The sequence below is a fragment of the Colobus angolensis genome, unplaced genomic scaffold (assembly GCF_000951035.1).
Source record: "Colobus angolensis palliatus isolate OR3802 unplaced genomic scaffold, Cang.pa_1.0 Scaffold279, whole genome shotgun sequence".
NCBI lineage: Eukaryota > Metazoa > Chordata > Mammalia > Primates > Cercopithecidae > Colobus > Colobus angolensis.
In genome coordinates this window covers 4,425,294-4,448,803 of record NW_012116032.1, presented here as the reverse complement: position 1 = coordinate 4,448,803, position 23,510 = coordinate 4,425,294, and positions in this window count along the sequence as shown.

Below are 23,510 nucleotides of genomic sequence, written 5' to 3'. Positions count from 1 at the left end.
TTAGGAGATATACCTAATGTAAATGACGAGTTAATGGGTGCAGCACACCGACATGGCACATGTATACGTATGTAACAAACCTGCATGTTGTGCACATGTACCCTAGAACTTAAAGTATAATAATAATAATTAAAAAAAAAAGATCTGGTTTTCTGTTCCTGTGTTAGTTTACTGAGGATGATGGTTTCCAGCTTCATCCACATCCCTGCAAAGGATATGATATCATTTCTTTTTGTGGTTGAATAGTATTCCATGGTGTATATGTCCCACATTTTCTTGATCCAGTCTAATCTTTATAGTAGAATAATTTAAATTCCTTTGTGTATATACACAGTAATGGGATTGCTGGGTTAAATGATATTTCTGGTTCTAGATCCTTGAGGAATCCCCACACTGTCTTCCACAATGGTTGAACTAATTTACATTCCCACAGTGTAAAAGCATTCCAATTTCTCCACAGCTTCAACCGTATCTATTGTTTCTCAACTTTTTCTCATCATTCTGACTGGAATGAGATGGTATCTCATTGTGGTTTTGATTTGCATTGCTCTAATGATCAGTGATGTTGAGTTTTTTAACATATGTTTGTTGGCCACATAAATGTCTTCTGTTAAGAAGTGTCTGTTCACATGCCTCACACACTTTTGATGGAGCTGTTTGTTTTTTTCTTGTAAATTTGTTTAAGTTCATTGTAAATTCTGGATATTAGACCTTTGTCAGATTTTCACTCATAAGTGGAAGTTGAACAATGAGAACACATGGACACAGAGCGGGAATCACCACACACCAGGTCCTGTTGTGAGGTGAGGGGTGAGGGAAAGGAACTTAGAGGATGGGTCAATAGGTGCAGCAAACTACCATGGCACATATATACCTATATAACAAACCTGCACGTCATGAAATAACTAGGCAGGGAAGTAACTTGATACTTTAGGACTAAAAGGAGTAAGACACTAAAGCTTAGTATCTTTGTGACCCAGAAGATCTAGATTTGTAAAACCGCATAGCATAAAAATGTTGAATTATTGGTTTATTCCCATAATTATATTTTGATGACTCTAAATACATTCCAAATATTCTGAGACTCATGAGAAAGGATTCTAAGTTAGCAAATGCTTAAAAATAACATCTGTTTTTGGTATTTTAACACTTAATTTTATATGCTGTTCTTTATAAGCTGCAGAACAGCGTCTCAAAATGGTTCTTTTTTTACCAGACGAAATAGTTGTATGTTGCTTCAGTTTCTTTAAATACCTACTGTTTCTTTTGAGACCAAAAATTTCCATCAAGGAAACAAGTCGGCCTGATTGTAACATTTTATATATTATATTGCCTTTAAGCACTATGATTGGAGGGCTTTTCTTCAATTTGTTTAATAATCCTTGGTTAAATTAACAAGTATCTAAAGTAAAATAGCTGAGTTACTCGATTCTGTAAGGAGAATAAAAAGCATTTAATTTCAGAAGATTAACTGAAATGGAAAAGTAAGTGAATTAGCAGAAGAATTCATTTAAAGAATCAGAGATATTAAAAAATCTGGGTTCCTTTGGCTATTCAGTATATGAATGCTTAATTATAATTGTTATATGTTGAATGGATATTAGGAATAACTCACCAGGCACCTAAAACTGTCATAGCAAAATGAGACAATGTTGAAAAGTAAAAATACTGTCTGGAATGAAAATATATTCAAGTTAATCTATACTTAAATGTTTTCTATTTAATACTGCAGATTGGTCCTTTGCCCACATTTGTTCAAAACTGTTATTGCAGTATTAGTGTATCCTTTTGGATTGTGCCTTTGTCATGAGTCAACTGAGAAAAGCAGTCCTACAAATGATGTGAAAGTTGTTACCATCACAGAATGAATGCATAATTTTGTTAAAATCTATTACACACAGGAAAAAAAAAAAATACAATTCTGCCAATTAAAAAAAAGAAAAAAAGGGAGAATTAGCTGGATTACCATGCAGAGACCCTTGTTCCCTTTCATTAATTTACCCCAAACAGAGGCTGTCTTTCTGTTCTGAGCTACCTAAAGCTGAGGGCGAAGTGACACAAGCACCCCTTTGGCCACCACATCTGTGAATGCACTGGATTAAACCTGAAGCCAGTACAGCACTGGATCTCACCCAAGACCTGCTACAACTACTCTCTGGCTACTGCCCATGTTCACTCAAGGCCCTGGAGCTCTGCCATCAGTCAGTGACAAAGCTAGTCAGCCATGTGGGACTAGTATACTTTAATTAACAAGAGTACTTGGGATGTACTGATTGTTCTGTAGCACGTTAGTGTTTACGGGGATTAAGTTTTTCTACTTTGAGGCTATTATAAATAAATACTATGAATAAATTACAAACTTTCTTCTACACATCTTTGGTGTACATAGGTGCTTGTTTCTGTCCATATATATAGAAGCCAGATAATTGAGTCATAAGAAATGTATATATTTAGCATTAGTATATGTATTTTTTGTAGTTTTCAAAAGTGGTTGTAACACTTAACATTAAAAACAGTATATCAGAGTCTCAGTTACCCCATATTTTCATCAAAGTCGGTATTGTGATTAAAATTTTTAAAAAGCCCTCTGATAGGTGTGTTAGTATTTGAGACTTTAATTGGCATATTCCTGATGACTAATGATATTGAGAATCATTACATATGCTTACAGGTATTCTGCATTTATTCTTTCATGAAATGAGATTTAAAATGTTTGCTGTTTTTTCTTCAATTGTGTTTTATGACTATTGGCTATTTATTTGTAGGTATACATCATATAATCTTGATATGAGTCCTGACTTCCCTTTTCAGTCGCGCCTTTTGGTGACCAAAAATCTCAATTTTAATAAAGTCAAATTTACAAATGTTTTCTTTCACAGTTATTCCTTTTTGTATCTTATCAATAAATACATACATTATTGAAAGTCATAAATATATACTTTTTGTTTTTTTATTTCTTAGGTATATTATTTTATATTTTAATTTTACCTATGATCCAGCTCAAATTTAATTTTTTACATAGGTGTAGGTCCGTATTTGTATCTCTGTTTGGTTTATTTAATCTCTTAGCTTATCATTTTGCCAAATTCATGCTTCTTACATAGTAAAAATTTCAAGTAAATCTTGATATTAGTTGACAGAGTTAACTGATACTGTTCTTCTCTTTAATATTTTTATAACTATTCTGGTTATTTTACATTTCTAAATGACATTTAGAATTACATAGTCAACTTTGAAAAATGCTGATATTTTAATTGGAGTTGCATTCAATTTGGGGAAGACATGAATCTAAATCATTGAGTTTTCTGATTTATCAGCATGATTATATATCTACTTATTTTTGTCTTGCAAACTTTCTTTGGACAATGTTCTGTAAGTTTTAATGTAAAGTTTTAAATTCTTTAAAAATTTAATTTTAATAAGTTGACATTTCTGATAATATTATGAATGGTAGAAAAATATGGGAGTATAAAAAACTTACATAAATTATGATACTGGTATGTATACAAGAATAGAAAAGTAGGTCAAAGTAAAAAACAGATGATATTAAAAGTTGACCTACCAGGATTTATATAACTGGTTATAGTTTTGAGAAATGTTAAACATTCATTTTATATATATATATGTGTGTGTGTGTATATATATACACACATATATGTGCACACATAATATTAATTTAAAAACAGTAATCCTAAGCAAAATATACAGAAGATTACTACAGCCCTATTTTTTTCTTACTGTCTTTCTTTCAGACAAGTGTGCAGTATAATGTATTGTTGACAATTTTCTGTTTGGAGATCTTGAGATTCCCCTGATTAAATATATCTCTTCCTAGTCTATGTCTTATTGTTAACAATTTGATATTTAGGTCACAAATTGGTGTTTATTTGTAAATATGAAAGTTTATGGAGATAAAACATATGTAAAATATACAATGTGTGCTGTATTGCATGACTCATCTTAAGCTTAAAGGCGGCACTTGTAATTTCAAGTTTTACATCAAATGACCTTTGATATTACTGGACAGAACTCATATTCTATGGGGGATTTATACAAAATAATGCCCCCAAAGAGATCCATACCCCAATCCTCAGAATTACTGAATATGTTATTTTACATATCAAAAGAGTCTTTGCAGACACAGTTAAGCTTAAGTATATATAGATAGAAAGATTATTCTGGACATTCTAGGTGAGTCCAATGTATCACTTGAACCCTTAAAAGCAAAGAATCTTTTCTATCTACAGAACTAGAGAGATAGCAGCATGAGGACTCTCCCCAACATTGCTGGCTTTGAAAATGAAAGAAGGAGTCACAAGTCAAATAATGCAGGTGGCCACTGGAAAAGACAGGAAAATATATTCTCTCTTAGAATCTTCAGGAAGGAGTGCAGTCCTGCTGGTGTATTGAGTTTGGCCAAAAGAGACCCATGTTAGAATGTTGATTCCCAGAGTCTTACAGTTCTAGGAGTCAGACACGAACAACAATTTGTGTTGTTTTAGGCCACTTAGTTTATGGTAATTTTTTACAGCAATTGGAAGTATATATATATATATGCAAGCAAACACACATGCATACACATACACAAATATGTACACATATACACAAACATACGAATACACACATATGTGTATACGTGTATGCATGTATACAGAGATATACACATATATGCTCACATTTAACATCCATATTTACATCTATCATGTGTTATACTTTCTCAAAGTCAAGTGATATCTCCCTTAAATTCTCTAAGTCTTTTAAGAAAGGAATTCATTGATGATTTAACACAAAATCAATTTTAATATTATTAAAATATTTGATTAGTAATATTTGCCAAATTACTACCCTTGTGTGATGCATTATTAATGGAATACATGATATCTATATGTTTTTCACAGCATACAATTTAAAATGTAAGCTAAAGCATGAACATTGTGAAATGTTTTGAAAAATGTTCAAAGTAATTTTGGATGCTGTGGTAATGGCAAATGGGAACAGATGGCAGATAGAGGATAATCAATCTCAGTTACTTAGACTGAAAGAAACTTCTAAAATGAATCAGAGTAATTCATCAAGATAGAGAAATATTCATTAAAATCACTGTAATTCTCTCAATTTGATTTTCTATTTAGAAGTAAAGCTGCAGTTGTGCCTGTTGTTTGAACCTGCTCCCAAACAGGAGGATGCCCTATCTAAGCATGTGTTACTGGATTTTAGGCAGATATGAAGCTTGGTATTCCTTTTCAGTCTATGTTGCTATGCTGCTATTAAAATATGCATATGACCTAAGAACTCAAATTTGTAAATGTATGCAGCCACATGTACACAATATTATTCAATCATATTAAAATTGATATAGATTTATAAAAAGACTTGAAACAAATTTTTTTAACATTGAAATTAACATAGATTTATGTGTGTGCATTAGCCAAACTACACGGTATACTAATATTCTGATAATTAACAAATTTATATCATGGTTCATGGAAATACATATATATGTACATACATTCATACACAATGAATACATAATTTATTTTGGCGTGAACATACATACAAATTTGTGTACTCAATTGAGAGTATTACACATATAATTATGATATCTACACCCATAGTCCTACTTTCTTTGCATCTATTAAGTATGTTTAGCATTTTCTGAGGGCCAACAGAAATGTCTTAGCTTTGGCTGAAATAGACTCCAATTCCTGTTTCATAACACTATATAAAAATATTACTATGTGGCTGACATTCTCTTGCTCCACAGTTTTTCCTAACATAGTCGTTAGAGGTGGTTTTCTATAGACTTATTAGTCAGTGCATTTACAAATATTTAAATGTTCTATTCAATACATTTTTGCCAATACATTTCTCCTACTGTTTGTGGGAATGTGAAATAATACAATCTCTATGGAAAACAGTATGGAGATGCCTCAAAGAAGTAAATATTGAACTGCCATTTGACCCAGCAATCCCACTACTAGATATATACCCAAAATGAAAGAAATCATCATATCAAAAGATATATGCACTCAAATGTTTATTGCAGCACTATTCACAATAGCAAAGATATGGAATCAACCTAAATTTCCCTCAGTAGAGGACTGGATAAAGAAAATGTTTTATGTATTTATCACACACACACACACCACAGAATATTCTTCAGCCATAAAAAAGAATGAAATCATGTCTTTTGCAGCAACATGAATAGAACTGGAGGATATTGTCCTAGGTAACATAACTCAGAAACCTAGAAAGTCAAATACTCCATGCTCTCACTTACAAATGGAAGCTAAACAATGGGTACACATGAACACACAGAATGGAGTAATAGACATTGGAAACCCCATAAGGTGGGAGCATGGGAGGAAGATGAGAGGTGAAAAGTTACCTGTTAGTTACAATGTTCACTATTCGGGTGATGGGTACACTAAAAGCCCAGACTTCACCAATATGCAATATATGCATGTAAGAACTCTGCATTTGTACCTCCTAAATATATAAACATAAAAAATTAAAAAAAAATGTGTTTGCCTATTATCTTTAAGGAAGATTTACTTTTTTTCATTATATTTTTCAAATACACAAAGACTCTTACCACAGTGTTACTTCTTCTTTCTAGTCTATTGAGTCCAGAAACACCCATTTTTATAAAATCTCCACTGATTATTTTTTCTTTACTCTTGGTAGTGACCAGTGGGAAATGATACAATTGGCCCTCTTTATTCTCAAGTTCCTAATCCACAGATTCAACCAACTGCAGATTGAAAATATAGGTAACCCTACATTGCTTCCATACTGAACATATGCAAACTTTTTTCTTGTCATTATTCCCTAAAATGTATGGTACAACAACTATTTACATAGAATTTATATGGTATTAGGTATTATAAATAATCTACAGATGACTTAAAGTATATGGGAACACGTGCAAACACTACACCATTTTACATAAGAGCCTTGAACATCCACAAATTTTGGTGTCATCAAGAGAGTTAGAACAAATCTCCACAGATACTGAGGATGACTTTATTTCTTAAGTGGGTAATAAAACCTTGCAGAAATCTTGAAAACACTTTACTCATTATTGGCGTTTGTAAACTTACCATGGTCAAAGTTATATAATTATGTACACATAAATAAAAATATATGGACAGGATTTTTGGCAAATAAATTATAACCCATAATTTTAAAAGAAAGCTTTCTAAATGCTTTACACTCATGTAAAGTAAATAAAATAATGCGTTGAGGACTTTATGAATTATCATAAAGCAAAAACACTGGTTAATATATAATCTAGGTTAATAAATTTAGCATTAATTACAATCCTTAAATCCTATCATACCTACTTTTAGTATCTAGCCATTTAAATACAATATTTCTAGAGAAAACTTGTGTAAATAATAAGTGGTCATGAGTGGAAATATTTATTTTGTGAGTTCTTTACAATTTTATTTTTAACATTTTATCTTATTTTAGCTATAGTAGAACATTCTGCCATCTAAATTAATGACTGGTTAGCTTTAGAGTAAGTATAATATTGCCTTGAAGAAATATTAGAAAATGTGCAAAAGGATCTATTGGGGTGAAAGTAATATGTTTACAGATATAAAATTTTTTAAAGTAGAAAATTTTGAAAAAAATGAGTATTCACAATTGAAAGAATGCTTCAACAAAATCAAGTATAGTAACATAGAGGAAAAAAACTGAAGTTTTGAAGGTAAATTAATTAATTAAACGATTAAATAAAGTATCCAACAGGTCCATCTATCTCTCAAGTAGAATAACTCCTGGATGCATGGACCTGCAGGTCTTATGCACCTGTTCTAACTTTTTGACAATAGGTAACTATATTATAATCTTAAATTTTCATTATCAGTATGGTAAAACTTCCTAGGTTGACATATCTTCTTCATTATTTCAATGGATCTATTAATCTATGTTATTAATACTCTTTTTTTTTTTTTTTTTTGAGACGGAGTCTCGCTCTGCCGCCCAGGCTGGAGTGCAGTGGCCGGATCTCAGCTCACTGCAAGCTCCACCTCCTGGGTTTACGCCATTCTCCTGCCTCAGCCTCCCGAGTAGCTGGGACTACAGGCGCCCGCAACGTCGCCCGGCTAGTTTTTTGTATTTTTTAGTAGAGACGGGGTTTCACCGTGTTAGCCAGGATGGTCTCGATCTCCTGACCTCGTGATCCGCCCGTCTCGGCCTCCCAAAGTGCTGGGATTACAGGCTTGAGCCACCGCGCCCGGCCTTATTAATACTCTTAACTATCTCAAATGAAAGAACACATTTCATGTTCAAATTATTTTAAATAATTAATAATGTATGGCAAATTTATCCTGATGTGGAGAAAATTAGAACAAAGTTGAATAAATCTATAAAATACACTATTAATGAAAATTTAACCAATTACAGATGACACCCAGCTTACAATGGTTTGACTTAATGATTTTTCTACATTATAGTGGCACCAATGCAATATGCACTCAGTAGAAACTGTACTTAGAGCACTCATACAACTATTCGGTTTTTCACTTTCAGAACAGTATTTATTAATTTACATGAAATATTTCACATTTTATTATGAAATGTATTTGTGTTAGATGATTTTCCCCAACTGTAGGCTTAGGTAAATGTCTGAGCATATTTAAGGTAGGCTAGGGTAACCTATAATGTTTGATAGGCTATTTGTATTAAATGCCTTTTTGACTTACAATATTTTCAAATTCTAATAGGTTTATTGGAATATAACCCTCTTTATGCATACAGCTGCATCTTGACAAGATAGGATTATATCCCAATAAACATTTTTTAATAGGATAAATGTACAAGGAGGTTTTAGTACACCAAGCAAAATTAACCCAAATAAGACAACCTCAAGACATTTAATAGTCAAATTCCAGAAGGTTAAGGATTTTAAAAAGGATCCTAAAGAAGCAAGAGAAAAGAAACAAATAACATATAAAGAAGCTATCTGGCAGGAGACTTCTCAGTAGAAACTTTACAGGGTGAGAGAAAGTGACATTACAAAAATTGCAAAAAGAAAACAAAATATTTAATCCTGGAAGAACATGTCCAGTGAAAATATACTTCATTTCTGAAGGAGAAATAAAGACCTTAACATATAAGCAATAGCTGAAGGAGTTCATCAACACCAGACTTATCCTCCAATATATGCTAAAGGGAGATCTTCAATCTCAAAGAAAAGGACATTAGTAAACAAAAAGAGATTATTTGAAAGTACAAAACTCACTGGTAATAGTAAGTACAAAAACAAATACAGAATATTATAACACTGTAATTGTGCTATATAAATGACTCATATCTTGAATAGAAAGACTAAATGAGGAATCCATTAAAAATAATAATGGCAACAACTTTTTAAGACTTAGACAATATAAATATAAACAACAAAAAGTTAAAAAGCAGGCAAAGTTCAAGTGTAGAGTTTTTATTAGTTTTCTCTTTGCTTGTTTGTTCGTTTGCCATTTATTTATAAAAGTTGTGTTCTATTGTCATGAGTATAAAACAATGGGTTAGAATATATTATCTGCAATCATCGTGGAAACCTCAAATCAAAATCACACAACAGATAGAGAAAAATAAAGAGCAAGAAATTAAAAAAAAAAATACCCACCAGTGAAAAATCAGCTTCATTTTAAGGAAGACAGTAAGGAAGGAAAGAAGGAAGAAAAAAACTAAAAAAAAAAAAAAAAAAAAAAATCAAAAATAAACAAGACAAATGGCAGCAGTGAGTTCTTACTAATAACAACATTAAATGTAAATGGACTAAACTCTCCTATCAAAAGACATGAACTTGTTAAATAAAGGGAAGAACAAGATCCAACAATCGGTTACCTAAAAGAAACACACTTAACCTTTGAAGGTACACATAGACTAAACATAAAGGGATAGAAAAATATATTCTGAATACATAAAAACAAAAGAGTAGAAGTAACTCTACTTATATCAGAAAAGTAGATTCCAAGACCAAAACTATAAAAAGAGGCTAAGGAGGTTATAATATAATGATAAAGAAGTCAGTTCAGCAAGAGGATATAACAATTGTAAATATATATGCATACATCACTGGAGCACCAACATATAAAGCAAATATTATTAGGCCTAAAGAGAGAGTTAAACCCCCAATACAATAATACCTGGATACATCAACACCCCACTTTCAGCATTGGACAGAACTTCCAGACAGAAAATCAACAAACATCATACCTGTTCTGCACTGTAAAACAAATGGACTTTATAGTCATTTACAGAACATTTCATCCAATGGCAGCAGAATACACATTCTTTACCTCAGCACATGAATCATTATCAAGGATAGATCATATGTTAGGTAACAGACTTAAATCACTGAAAAAAAATACAGTAAGTGTCTTATCTGACCACAATGGAGTAAAACTAGAAGTCAATTACAAGATAAATTTTGAAAACTATACACAACACATGAATACTAAACAATGTGATTTTTAATGATCACTAGGTCAATGAAGAAATTAAGAAAAGAAATGAAACACTTCCTGAAGCAAATGATAATGAAAACAAACATATCAAGGCCTGTAGGATAGAGTGAAAGCAGTACTAAGAGGAACCTTTATAGCTATAAGCTTCTACATTGAAAAAGTAGAAAAACTTCAAATAAATAACCTCATAATACATCTTAAATAACTAGAAAAGCAAGAGCAAACCAAATCCCAAACTAGTAGAAGAAAATAAATAACAAAGATCAGAGCAGAAATAAACGAAATTGAAATGAAGAAAAAATCACAAAAGAACAACAAAAGGATAGCTGTTGTTTTGAAAAGATAAACAATGCCAAACCTTTAGTCAGAATAACTGAAAGGACAGAAGAGAGAGAAGACCCAAATAAATAAAGTTAGAGCCTAAAAAGCAGAGCTTACAATTGATACCACCGATGTTCAAAGGATTATTAGTGGCTCCTATGAGCAACAATATGCCAATAAATTGAAAACCTAAAAGAAATGGATAAATTCCTAGAAATCTACAACCCACTAATATTCAACAATGAAAAAATAATTATAATTTTAAAAAGCCCAAACAGACCAGTAATAGGTAACAAGACAAAGCAATAATAAAAATGTCCCAGCAAGGGAAAGCCTGGGACTCAATGGTTTCCCTGATAAATTTTACCAAACACATAAAGAGGACTAATACCAATCATATTCAAATGATTCTAAAAAATATAGCTGGAGAGGATACGTCCAAGCTCATTCTACAAGGGCAGAATTACACTGATACCAACACCAGACATAGACAGAACAATGAAAAAAGACTGCATGCCAATATCCCTGATAAACATTGATGCAAAAGTCCCCAACAAATCCTAGCAAACCAAAACCAACAATACCTTACAAAGATTATTCATAATTACTAAATGGGAATTATGTCAGGGATGCATTGGTGGTTGACCATATGCAAATCTACCAATCAATGGCATACATCGTATCAACAGAATGAAGGACAAAAACCACAGGATCATTTCAACTGATGCTGAAAAAGCATTTGATGAAATTCCATATCCCTTCATGATAAAAATCCTCAACTAAGCATAGAAGGAACATACCTCAACAGAATAAAAGCCATATATGACGGACTCACAGCCAGTATCATAATGAACGGGGAATGACTGAAAGCTTTTCCTCTAAGATTTGAAACACAACAAGGATACCTGCTTTCACCACTGTTATTCAACATAGTACTGAAAGTTCCAATTAGAACAATAAATAAGAGAAAGAAATAAAGCCATACAAATTGGAAAAATAGAAGTAAATTATCCTTGACTGCAGATGATATGATCTTATATTTGGAAAGAGCTAAAGGTTCCACCATAAAAACTATTATAACTCATAAAAAAATCAGTAAAGCTGCAGGATACAAAATCAACATAAAAATAAGTAGCATTTCTATATACCAATAGTGAACAATTGAAAAAGAAATCTAGAAAGTAACCCAATTTGAAACAGCAACAGATAAAACTAAATACCCAGGAATTAATTTAGCCCAAAATGACAAAGATATGTACAATGAAAACTATAAAATATTGATGGGAAAAAAATTAAAGAGGACTCCAAAAAATAGAAAGATATTCTATGGTCATGGATTGGATGAATCAATATCGTTGAAATGTCCACACTAAAAAAGGCCATCTACAGAGTCAGTGCAGTCTGTATCAAAATGCCAAGGACATTCTTCACAAAAATAAAAAAAAAAATCTAAAATTTATATGGAACCATGAAAGACCCAGAATAGCCAAAACTGTTCTAACTAAAAAGAACAAAACAAGAGGAATTACACTACCTGACTTCAAATTATACTACAGAGTCATCAGAGTCATATAACCAAAACAGCATGGTACTAGCATAAAAACGAACATATAGATCCATAGAACAGAGTAGATAACCCAGAATCAAAATCACACATATAGAGTGAACTCGTTTTAAACAGAAGTGCAAAGTACCTACATTGGGTAAAGGACAGTCTCTTCAATAAATGGTGCTCGGAAAACTAGATATCCATACGCAGAAGAATTAAATATACCCCTATCTCTTGCCATATCAAAAATCAAATCAAAATAAAGACTTAACTCTGAGATATAAAACTATAAAACTACTACAATAAACCATTGGATAAAATCTTTGGACTTTGGAGTGAGGAAAGATTTCATTAGTAATACCCCGCAAACACAAGCAACTAAAGCCAAAATGGACAAATGAGATCACATCAAGTTACAAAACTCTGAAGAACAAATGAAATAATCAACTAAATGAAGAGACAATTCACAGAATGGAAGAATATATTTAAAAGCTTCACACCTGACAAGGGATTAATAATCAGAATATATAAGGAGCTCAAACAACTCTAAAATAAAAAACCTAATAATTCAGTGTAGAAATGGGAAAAAGATGTAAATAAATATTTCTTAAAAGAAGACGTACAAATGGCAAACATGTATATGAAAACATGCTCAACATCATTGGTCATCAGAGAAATGCAAATCAAAACTAAAATGAGATATTATCTCAACCCATGTAAAATGGCTTATATCCAAAAGATAGGCAATAACAAACCCTGGCAATGATGTAGAGATAAGGAACCCTTGTACCCTGTTGGTGGAAATATAAAGTCATATAGATACTATGGAGAAAAGTTTTAAGCTTCCTCAAAACCTAATAATAGAGAGCTCTCATATTATCCAGCAGTCCCATCGTTAGGTATAATACAAAAGCAAGAAATCAGTACATTGAAGAGATACCTGCACTCCCGTGTTTATCAGAGCATTATTCCCAACAGCCAAGATTTGGAAGAAACTTAAGTATCCTTCAGAAGATAAATGGATAAATAAAAGATAGTACTTATACATTAGTGCAAGGGAGTACTATTTGACCATGATAAATAATGAGATCCTGTCATTTACAACAACATTAATGGAACTGGAGGAATTTATTTATTTATTTATTTATTTATTTATTTATTTATTTATTTTTGAGGCAGAGTTTTGCTCTTGTTGCCCAGGCTGGAGTGCAGTGCTTTGATCTTTGCTCACCGAAACCTCCGCCTCCCAGGTTCAAGCAATCCTCCTGCCAGACATGCATTTTTATACAGGCATACAATGTATACAAAATGCATATGATGCAATACAAAAATATCTCATGTACCCCATAAATATATACATGTACTATGTTCCAACAAAATTCAAAATTATAAAATAAAGGGAATCTAATATTGCTTTTAAAATTAAAGAAAATGAGGAAATTGGCGTAAATGTTTATGTCAAGAAGTAGAGTTAAAGCATCACATCTAAGCAGACTATGAGTGAACTACATTTCAAATACAATCATTATGGTCCTAACCATCTTTTACTGGGACAGAGCAAGTTCCTGATATTTTTTAGTGTACCATGCAAATGTGGAAGCCAGAAATTGACATGTATATCATGAAAGATTTGGGAAGAAGATAACTGCAGATTGTGGTAACTTAAGTATTTTTTTAACATCTCTTTAGTACAATGCTAATGAAAGCGAAAACAAAATGTTTAAGTAATTTTAGAAATTGAACATGAGGATATTATCCTTTCAGAGTTATATATTGCAAACTTTTAATATAAAGACTCTGAAAAATGGAACATGGACTTAGTGGCCATGAAACATTATTTTTACTCTTCATATGTATTCAATTTACTCTGCACAATTTTAAAAAAGCTTTAAGGAATACATGAATATATATTTCATAATTATATTGAACTTTTGAACAAATTGATATTTTAAGTCACTCTGTATGACAGTTCAAGATTATCACCTAATTGTGTCATTATTTAAATGTAATTTTTCATGTAAGTTTGTTATTCTGTTACTGACATCAAAGACATTAATCAAACTGTCTTAGTCATTTTAAAAAATGACTTTGACATGAATTTTATCTAGTTCATAGAGTGTTATATGAGGCATATGGGAGGCTATAAACAGAGGAGAGTTCCTTACTCTGCCTTATCCATAATCGTTGCTTGTCAACACTAGCATCTGTAGTATGTACTGATTGAATATACTTTTTCCAAGGAAAAGTGAAGTAACAAATCCCATAAGATCGACAGTGTTTAATGAGAATATTGGTATTTTAAATTAAGATTTAACCATCTAACACAAATATCTCATATAATTTTAGGTCACTGCAGAATTTTATGACCATCCTGCTATTCAAAAGATATATCTTTTCCCTAATCAAATTTTAGATGAATTAATATTGCTTACAAAATGATGTATTCTTTTCCTAGGTTGGCATTCAAATTCATCACACCCTGCATTGTTCCTCTTGAAACCTATTCTAATGCCACTAGTGTCCAATATATCTTAACTAGCACTGGTGCTACAATTAAATATTTGTGTATACTTGTGCATGAGATTTAATTTTTTAGTATTGTTTAATCAAATTCGAAATAAGAATAATATTGATTTATATCAGAATTGTGGGTCTTATACAATATCTATATTGTGTATTAAATAAACATTTAGTGCCCAGAGATATCTCCTGGTTTTCAGCCAATGTCGTCTTTTTCTTAATTTTTGTGGGTGCATAGTGTGTGTGTGTGTGTGTGTGTGTGTGTATATATATATATATATGCATGTGTGAGTGTGTGTCTGTGTATGGAGTACATAAGATGCTTCAAACGGGCATGCAATGTAAAACAAGCACATCATGGAGAATAGGGTATCCATCTTCTCAAGCATTTATCCTTTGAGTTACAAACAATACAATTGCACTTTTTAAGTTATTTAAAAATGTACAATTAAGTTATCATTGACCTTAGTCATCCTGTAGCACAGTCAAATATTAGTTCTTGTTCATTCTTTCTGTTTTTTGTACCCATTAAAATCTTCCCCACCCTCCCCCGAGAACCTCACTATCTTTTCCACCCTAAGATAACCATCCTTCTACTCTCTATCTCCATGAGTTTAATTATGTTAATTTTTACCTCCCACAAATATGTGAGAACGTGCTAAGTTTGTCTTTCTGTGCCTGGTTATTTCACTTAAAGTAATGATCTCCAGTTCTATCCACTTTGTTACAAATCACTGGAGATCATTCATTTTTATGACTGAATAGTACTGCATTGTGTATATGTACCATATATATTTTTTTTTCCATTCATCTGTCGATAGACACTTAGGTTACTTCCTAATCCTAGCTATTGTAAACAGTGCTGCAACAAACTTAAGAGTGCAGATATCACTTCAATATATGGATTTCCTTTCTTTGGAGTATATATCCAGCAGTGGGATTACTGGATCATTTGGTGACTCAATTTTTTTTGACTCAATAGTTTTGGAGGAAACTCCACACTGTTCTTTATATTGGTTGTAAAAATTTACATTCCCACCAACAGTATTCAAAGATTCCCTTTTCTTCACATCCTTGTCAGCATTAGTTATTGCCTGTCTTTTGAATATAAGCCATTTTAACTGGGGTAAGACAATATCTCATTTTAGTTTTGATTTGCATTACTCTGATAATGAATGATGTTGAGCATCTTTTCATATGCCTGTTTGTTATCTGTATATCTTCTTTGAGAAATGTTTATTCAAATGTTCTCCCCACTTAGCGATTGGATTATTATGTATTTTTTCTACAGAGTTGTTTGAGCTCCTTATATATAGTTTGATATTTAATCGCTTTTCAGATGAGTAGTTTGCAAATGTTTTCTCCCATTCTGTGGGTTGTCTCTTCAGTTTGTTGATTATTTCCTTTGATGTGCAGAAACTTTTTTTACCTCAATGAGATGCTTTTTACCCATTTTTACTTCTGTTGCCTATGTTTGTGGGGTATTGCTCAAAAAGTTTTGCCCATGCCAATGTCCTGGAGATGTTCCCCAATGTTTTCTTCTGGTAGTTGTATAGTTTGATGTCTTAGATTTAAGTCTTTAATCCATTTTGATTTTACTTTTGTATATGATGAGAGATAGGAGTCTAGTTTTATTCTTCCACATATAGATATCTAGTTTTCCCAGCATCATTTATTGAAGAGACTGTCCTTTCCCCAGTGTATGTTCTTTGCAACTTTGTCCTAAGTAAGTTCACTCTAGGCATGTGGATTTGTTTCTGGGTTATCTATTCTGTTCCTTTAGTCTATGTGTTTGATTTTATGCCAGTACCATGCTGTTTTGGTTACTATTACTCTGTAGTATAATTTGAAGTCAGTTAATGTAATTCCTCCAGTTTTGTTCTTTTTAGTTAGGTACGTTTGTGATATTCTGGGTCTTTTGTGGTTCCATATAAAATATGGGATTTTTTTCTATTTCTGTGAAGAATATCATTAGTAATTTGATACAGATGGCATTGAATCTGTAGATGGCCTTGGGTAGTGTGGACATTTCAACAATATTGCAGTCTATATGGCCTAGATTGTCCTCTAAGTTCATTAGAGACACAGAGCACTGTAGCCCACAGTGATGAGGTTTGTGGGAACTCAAGTTCAGATTGCTGGGATCCTCTGGCTAGGGGTGGCTTAAACACTGTCTCCCTGGGCGGACATCAGCTGAGTTTGATCTAGTTTTCCGTTCTGTTTTACCAGGACAGTACTCAGTTCAACACCTGAAAATTGCTGTAATCTCCCTCCCCTAATGCCCAGAGACACTCTCCCCAGCATGCAGCCTTGCCAGGGGCTGTAAGAAGGGTGGGATTCACATTTCAATACTTTTTTTTCCATCTTTTCAGAGATACAAAGATAAAACCAAGTAGTATAAGGGCTCACCTGACTTTTAGATATTCTGAAGTGTCTTTTCTGTGTGGATAGTTATTACATTGGTGTCCTTGAAGAGGGGACTGTCAGTAGAGCCTTCCATTCTACCATCTTGCACTGCTTCTCAGCATAATGTCCTGTTTCTTGAACTAGTTTTACCTGTAGTACTTCTTTTACCTGTAGTACTTCTTTTACCTGTAGTACTTCTACCCATTTTTCAAGGTTTAGGTCAAATTCCATCAAAAACCAAAGGAACTACTCTTTTTTGTGCTCCCAGGGAAAAGGAATCTTTACTTACTCAACACTGATATCATTAATCAGTATAGAGTTGCCAGTTTGGTTGGGTCAGTCCCAGGTTATGCCTGTTGTATCTGTCAGCAGTTGTCCATAGCATCCTTTTTAACTCACAGAAGTAGCCAAGTAAAATGATTAATTACCCAGCCTCCTATTTTGTGTCACTCCAGAGCTACCCTCTATATCTGCTTTGGGTGAGAGTTGTGTATTCATTTTTGTTTCTCTAGTTAAATTGAAGTATGAGGATAAGATTTCCCAACTTACATGTTTTCAGTTTTTAAATGTCTACATAGCGCCTTGGACATTTTGTAAATTTAGCAAATACATGTTTACTGAGCTATGTTGATTTTGGTTCATAATCGGCATACGTGACATCATTCAAAATATTAAAATGTTTTGATAGTACTTTTATAGCTATAAATTCTGAGTATGCATATCAAAAATACGCTTGTTCCTTATCCTCATTCCTATCCTTAAAATAGATATATAAATGAGTTCAATAATATGAAAAAAAGATAGATTTTAAAAATAGTAACATATAATTTAGGAATAATTATTGACAAATATTTATTTTCTTTCCATTTTCTACTAGATTCAGCAGATCCAGCAGTAATTTAAAACAATAACCCTGTGCTTTCATGATCTTAAAGTGAGGTAGATTGGTATTGAAAAATGTGCCATTTTTCCATAAATGATAAATCTAAATAAATGTAAATAATACTAAATGTAAATAATATATTTAAATTTGTATAATTGTTCTATTAGAACAGAACATAAGACAGTGAAACTTGAGAAGGTATTCCTAAATGAGGTATCATTTGCTAAGATCTGAAGAAATAGAATTATGTTTCCATTAGCATAGTGACTTACATACCTTGTAAAATTCTTCCAGTTAATTTAAAAAAAAAAAAAAAAAAAAACTTGTGACAATATAAATATGAAGATGTATTTGAAAGCCTGTTGATCTTTAGCAAGAAAAGGAATAGTCAGAAGCTATAAATTCAAGACAGGAATAAAAGGGTTGAGTTACTATAATGAGCCACTTACTTTAACAAACCCAAAATCTCAGACTGAAGGCATTAAAAGGTTTTTTATTTCCCCACAACCGCCCCCAGCAAGACAGTTCAATGTAATTGTTTGGTGGTGGAATCCATGTGGTAATTCTAAAAGCCTGACTCCTTCCACGTTGTGTAGATATTCACGAGGGACTTTGAGTCCACTGCAGGAGTCGCTATATCTAGTTTGGTAGCTCACCTGGGAGATTTTTGAGGTTTTAAGGTCCAGGACTGTGTTGCATCACTTTTCACCATATCCCAATTGCAAGAGTTTATCACTCAGAGATAAAATGAAGCTTAGAAAAGCTAGTTTCCAACCAGCAACTCTGTGTTGCGAAAAAAAATTGTAAATATTTTTTGGTTAAAACCAGGTTTCTGTTTGTACGTGTTTGAGCTAAGTACTAAGGTTTGGACACTCAAGTCATGATTTCTTTGGTAATGCAATTTCGTCAAAAATGTTATGAGCTTTTCATTTCTGTTTCATATGTTTGTTACAGATTGACGCATTTGTAACCACAAGCAAAGTTATTTCCTAGATTGATTTTTCAATCAATTGTGAGTTGCTTTACTCACTTATCCTCATTCTTCTCCCTCTCTAACTAGTGAGAGACGGCATCAGGAATGGGAAGAAAGGGTGTATCATCATTTGATTTTTGATCCAGGGTTGACTCTTGTGTGGACTGTGTTACTCCAAACCTTCTTCAGTCTTAGAACTACGTTTGGGGTTTCTTAATAGTGACCCTTTGCAACTCTGCTGACACAAAATTTTTGAACTCCATTCCATTGAACTTGTAAAATTACCAAATCCTCAGAGCTCAAAAATTTTAAAACATCTAATACATTGCTAAATGCATTGGTTTGAATCAATACATATCTCACACACTATTTTTAACCTCTAGAGTTTTAAGTCAGCAGACACTTGATCTACCTTCCAACTTCTAATTATCACAGGCAAGTTTTTTCCAAGTGTTTTGACATTTTTTAGCATGTCTATACTGTAGGTTATGTTGTAGAACCAAACAATCTTATACCACGATGGAATAAGATCAATAACATTTATATTCAACTCATATTATGTGCCAATAGCAATGTGGCTTTGAGTTTGACTTTGCAACATTTTTGCTCTGGGATCAAAGTTAATAACACAGCTACTGCTAGGAAGAATTACAGCCATTGTGGTAGAAAGAAACCGAGCTTTGGAGAGTCTAGCACCAGCAAATAAATGTTATGGTTCTGGAGAATATAACATTTTCACTTATAGCTCATTAGACAGGATTAATTCCATGTCCTCATCAAACCATAAAGAGACCAAAAAGATTAACAAAGGGTTGTATGTAGGTAGCAAAGGGTTGAACCAGAGATATTGGAGAACAACAATAATGACTACTACAATAGGTCTCTATTTGTCCTAATTTTGTGACATGGTCTTTTTGAAGTATTGGCCGATGTATGATGCCTACTATTTTTCACCTGATACTAAAGAAATAACTCATTATCATTATAACACATCAAGTGACCAATTTATGGATTAAATAAAGTAAGGATAGCACTGTTCATATTAAATCTAAAACATCAGTAACTTTGCAAAAAAAAAAAGTTGTTCTTGCCATTAAAACCTAAATCAGTGGTGTGAGATCTCTGATTTAAGGTTATTATACAGAGACACACCCTTAGCATCTTGTGGCTCTGTCACTGTCTAAACATAGACACTAATCTATGAGACAGAAGTAAGAGAATTATTAATCATTTGACAGTTTTTTAATGTCAGGGCCTCAAAGTTTTATATGTCACTTCTGCACATGTTCCATTGTTGAGAACTTAGTCACATAATCACACCTAAATAAATATACATGGGCAAATGTAATGTGGTCCTTGGTTGGTCAATCACACTACAGTAACAATTTTGTGTTCTATAAGGAGTACAAAAATATTTGGTGCAGTATTATCTATCTGTATCCTACATAGCTTCCTCTCTTAACTAAATGCTTGAAGTGTTGAGCTTCTCTTTTGAAGTTCACACTGGAAAATAATTCAGAGGGTAATGCTTTTTCATGTTAAGGTACCTGATAGGGGACTACCTTATAAAAATGGAACCCCAAAGAGAAACGATTTTATTACAAAATTGAAGAAAAATATCAACTCCTGTGAAAAATGTGTCTTAAAGGAATAAGCCTGCCTGACTCTTACATCAATTAGAAGGGGAAAAAAATTTTAACATAATTTGTGGAGAAAACACATAAAATATCATGAACTAAACTCAAATGGCTTTTGTGAACTACTTACAAATAAAATTTATGAAAACAGTTTTATTTAAATAAGTTGCTAGTAAACTTAGCCACATTGACAAATGATTTGCAGATTTTCTCTGGAAAAGTACATCTTCAAATCAGACCTAGAAGGATCATAATAGATTAACTCTCCAAGCACTTGGATTCATCAAAAACACATATTATACAATCCAAATAGAATCATAAGTGAGCAGCAGCAGGAAAAATGAATGAACAGAAAACAGGGAAAGACTTATTCTTCCTTTTGGGAAGTTTTACGGAGAATACAATAGAGGTTAATTTATATTCAAATCAAATTCTAAGCTTAAAGATGAACAAAAAGAAAGCATTTAAAAAAAGCTCCAAGATTTAAAAAATGAATACTTCTTGAAATGCACAATATAATACAAACCATCAAAGCAGCAAAGGCTTTTTAAAAGGCACAGTAGATAAATTTTAAAAGAGAAATTATGAACTTGAAAAAAACGATGTAAATACATTAATGAGTACCTTAAAAAAAGATGAAGGAATTGGTAAGCTACCTAGAAGACAATGTGACAAGGTTCTTCTACACAATAATTATATGCCAATAGAATATAATAGACAGAATGGCAAGGGATGGTTTTGCAAAAGATTTTAAACTTTTCTACAATTGCCAAGAGATGTGCAATATAAAATACAAATTTCAATTTTAGGCTCAAAGAAAAACAGAAAAACACCAATATAGATAGAGAATAAAAATACAACTAGAGAAAAATGATTACTTAATCAAATTTTCAAAAATTATTAAAAGGAACAGGTCTTTCTCAATAGCACCCATAGGAATAAGAAAACACACACATACACACACACATGTGCACAGACTTTTTTGAGATGAAATTCTGTAAATATACAAGTTTAGACCAAGAAAACTAGCTTTTTAGAAGTAAATACATAATTAATAATTTTTTATTTAACAGAAACATGAGAACATTTACTACTAATCTACTTTCATTGCATAAAAAGGAAAATATTCCACAAGTGGTGTCTTAGGAAACCAAATAAGAAAACTGATAAACAAAAAGGTAAATGCAAACAAACATTAAGCAAAGCAATAATAATTATTACATCTAATTTTTTTATTTAAAAATAGTATCATATTTACTTATTGAACGGGTCTAATTTTGAAGGGTAGGTGATCAGGTTTAAAATATTCTACAGACTTTGTATTATTTAGCTAAATATACAAATATTAATAAAATTACACCTGGTAAAATGTTATTTTAAATTATATACTATTAAAATAATGGGCATAGAACAGGGAACATATTGAATGAGATCAATATTAAAAGACAAGTGGTAGTTCATTAAAGTGAGGTAGTGGGAAGCAATAGAATGGGAAGAGAACATTTCAAAGAAAATAATTTATGCCACGGTCATATGGTAGAAGAGTCACCTTTTATGAGCAATAAAGAGAATAATTTTTCATAAATGACAGTTCATTTCAATTCAGACAAACTTCTATGGGGAACAGGCAGAAAAGTTGGATGAGAATACACATACATCTCCCCAACTGCCCCCTTAATCACCTCTACTGAGTGCACATGCACACACATACACACACACACACACACACACACACAATGTGAAAGTGTTGGAGAACCACCAAAGGCAATGAGGACATGATATTCTGGAATCTTGGGGAGTAGAGAGGCATCAAGGTAAACATTACTTGTTTGGAAATAGCGTCCCTTAAGATATTTGTTAATTCTTTTCCAGTGTGGGGCCAAAAGAATAAGAAGCAGAATCATAATCTTAAAGCATTGGGATAATGAAAGACATGTTTCGGAGTTTTACATAACATGACTATGGCTACAAAATAGGAGTTCAGAGTTAAAGCAGCTAGGATTTGAGAAGTAGCATTTTTGGCAATATGTGAAAAACACTGAGGTAAGCCTTACATTTTACTTCACGTTTTTCCACTAAATTTTTAAGAATGAACAAAAGGAACAAAAACTTACCAGAAAGTGGTAGCTAAGATAATTCAAAAACTGGCAAACATCATATCCTGAACTTCCATTTAAGGTTTTGTTAAGGATACACCCAAGAAGTAAGGTAGAATCTGCAATAAACCAATCTTCACAAAGGCTGAAATACAGCTTCAAATTGACTCGGTTCTATATGTTGATCTGTGCTTTCTGTAATGGCATGCTAGAAAACACAATTAAACCTTTGGAAGAAGGTAACATTGGACAGGCTTCAAATTCTCTCTCCATTTTTCATACAAAGTATTCAGTTTTAATAAAAAAATACCAATCATGTTAGTGGACAACTTCAAATGACAAAAAAAAAAAAAAAAAAAGAGGAGGAGAAGAGGAGGGGAGGAGGAGGAGGAGGAAGAGGATGTGGAGATAAGGTAATGGGGTTAGCATGCATGAGTTTCAAAATAATATTTTTTTTTTTTTCAGGAAATAGATGACAAAATGGAGAATGCAGACTTTCACCATTTTGGTTTCACCAAATTACTGGTATCTAAAAAGGGGATCACAAATAGTGGGTACAGTGCTAACTACTACCAAAGCAGAAGGAGAAGGAGGAGGAGGAGGAGGAGGAAGAGGAGGAGGAGGAAGAGGAGGAGGAGGAGGAG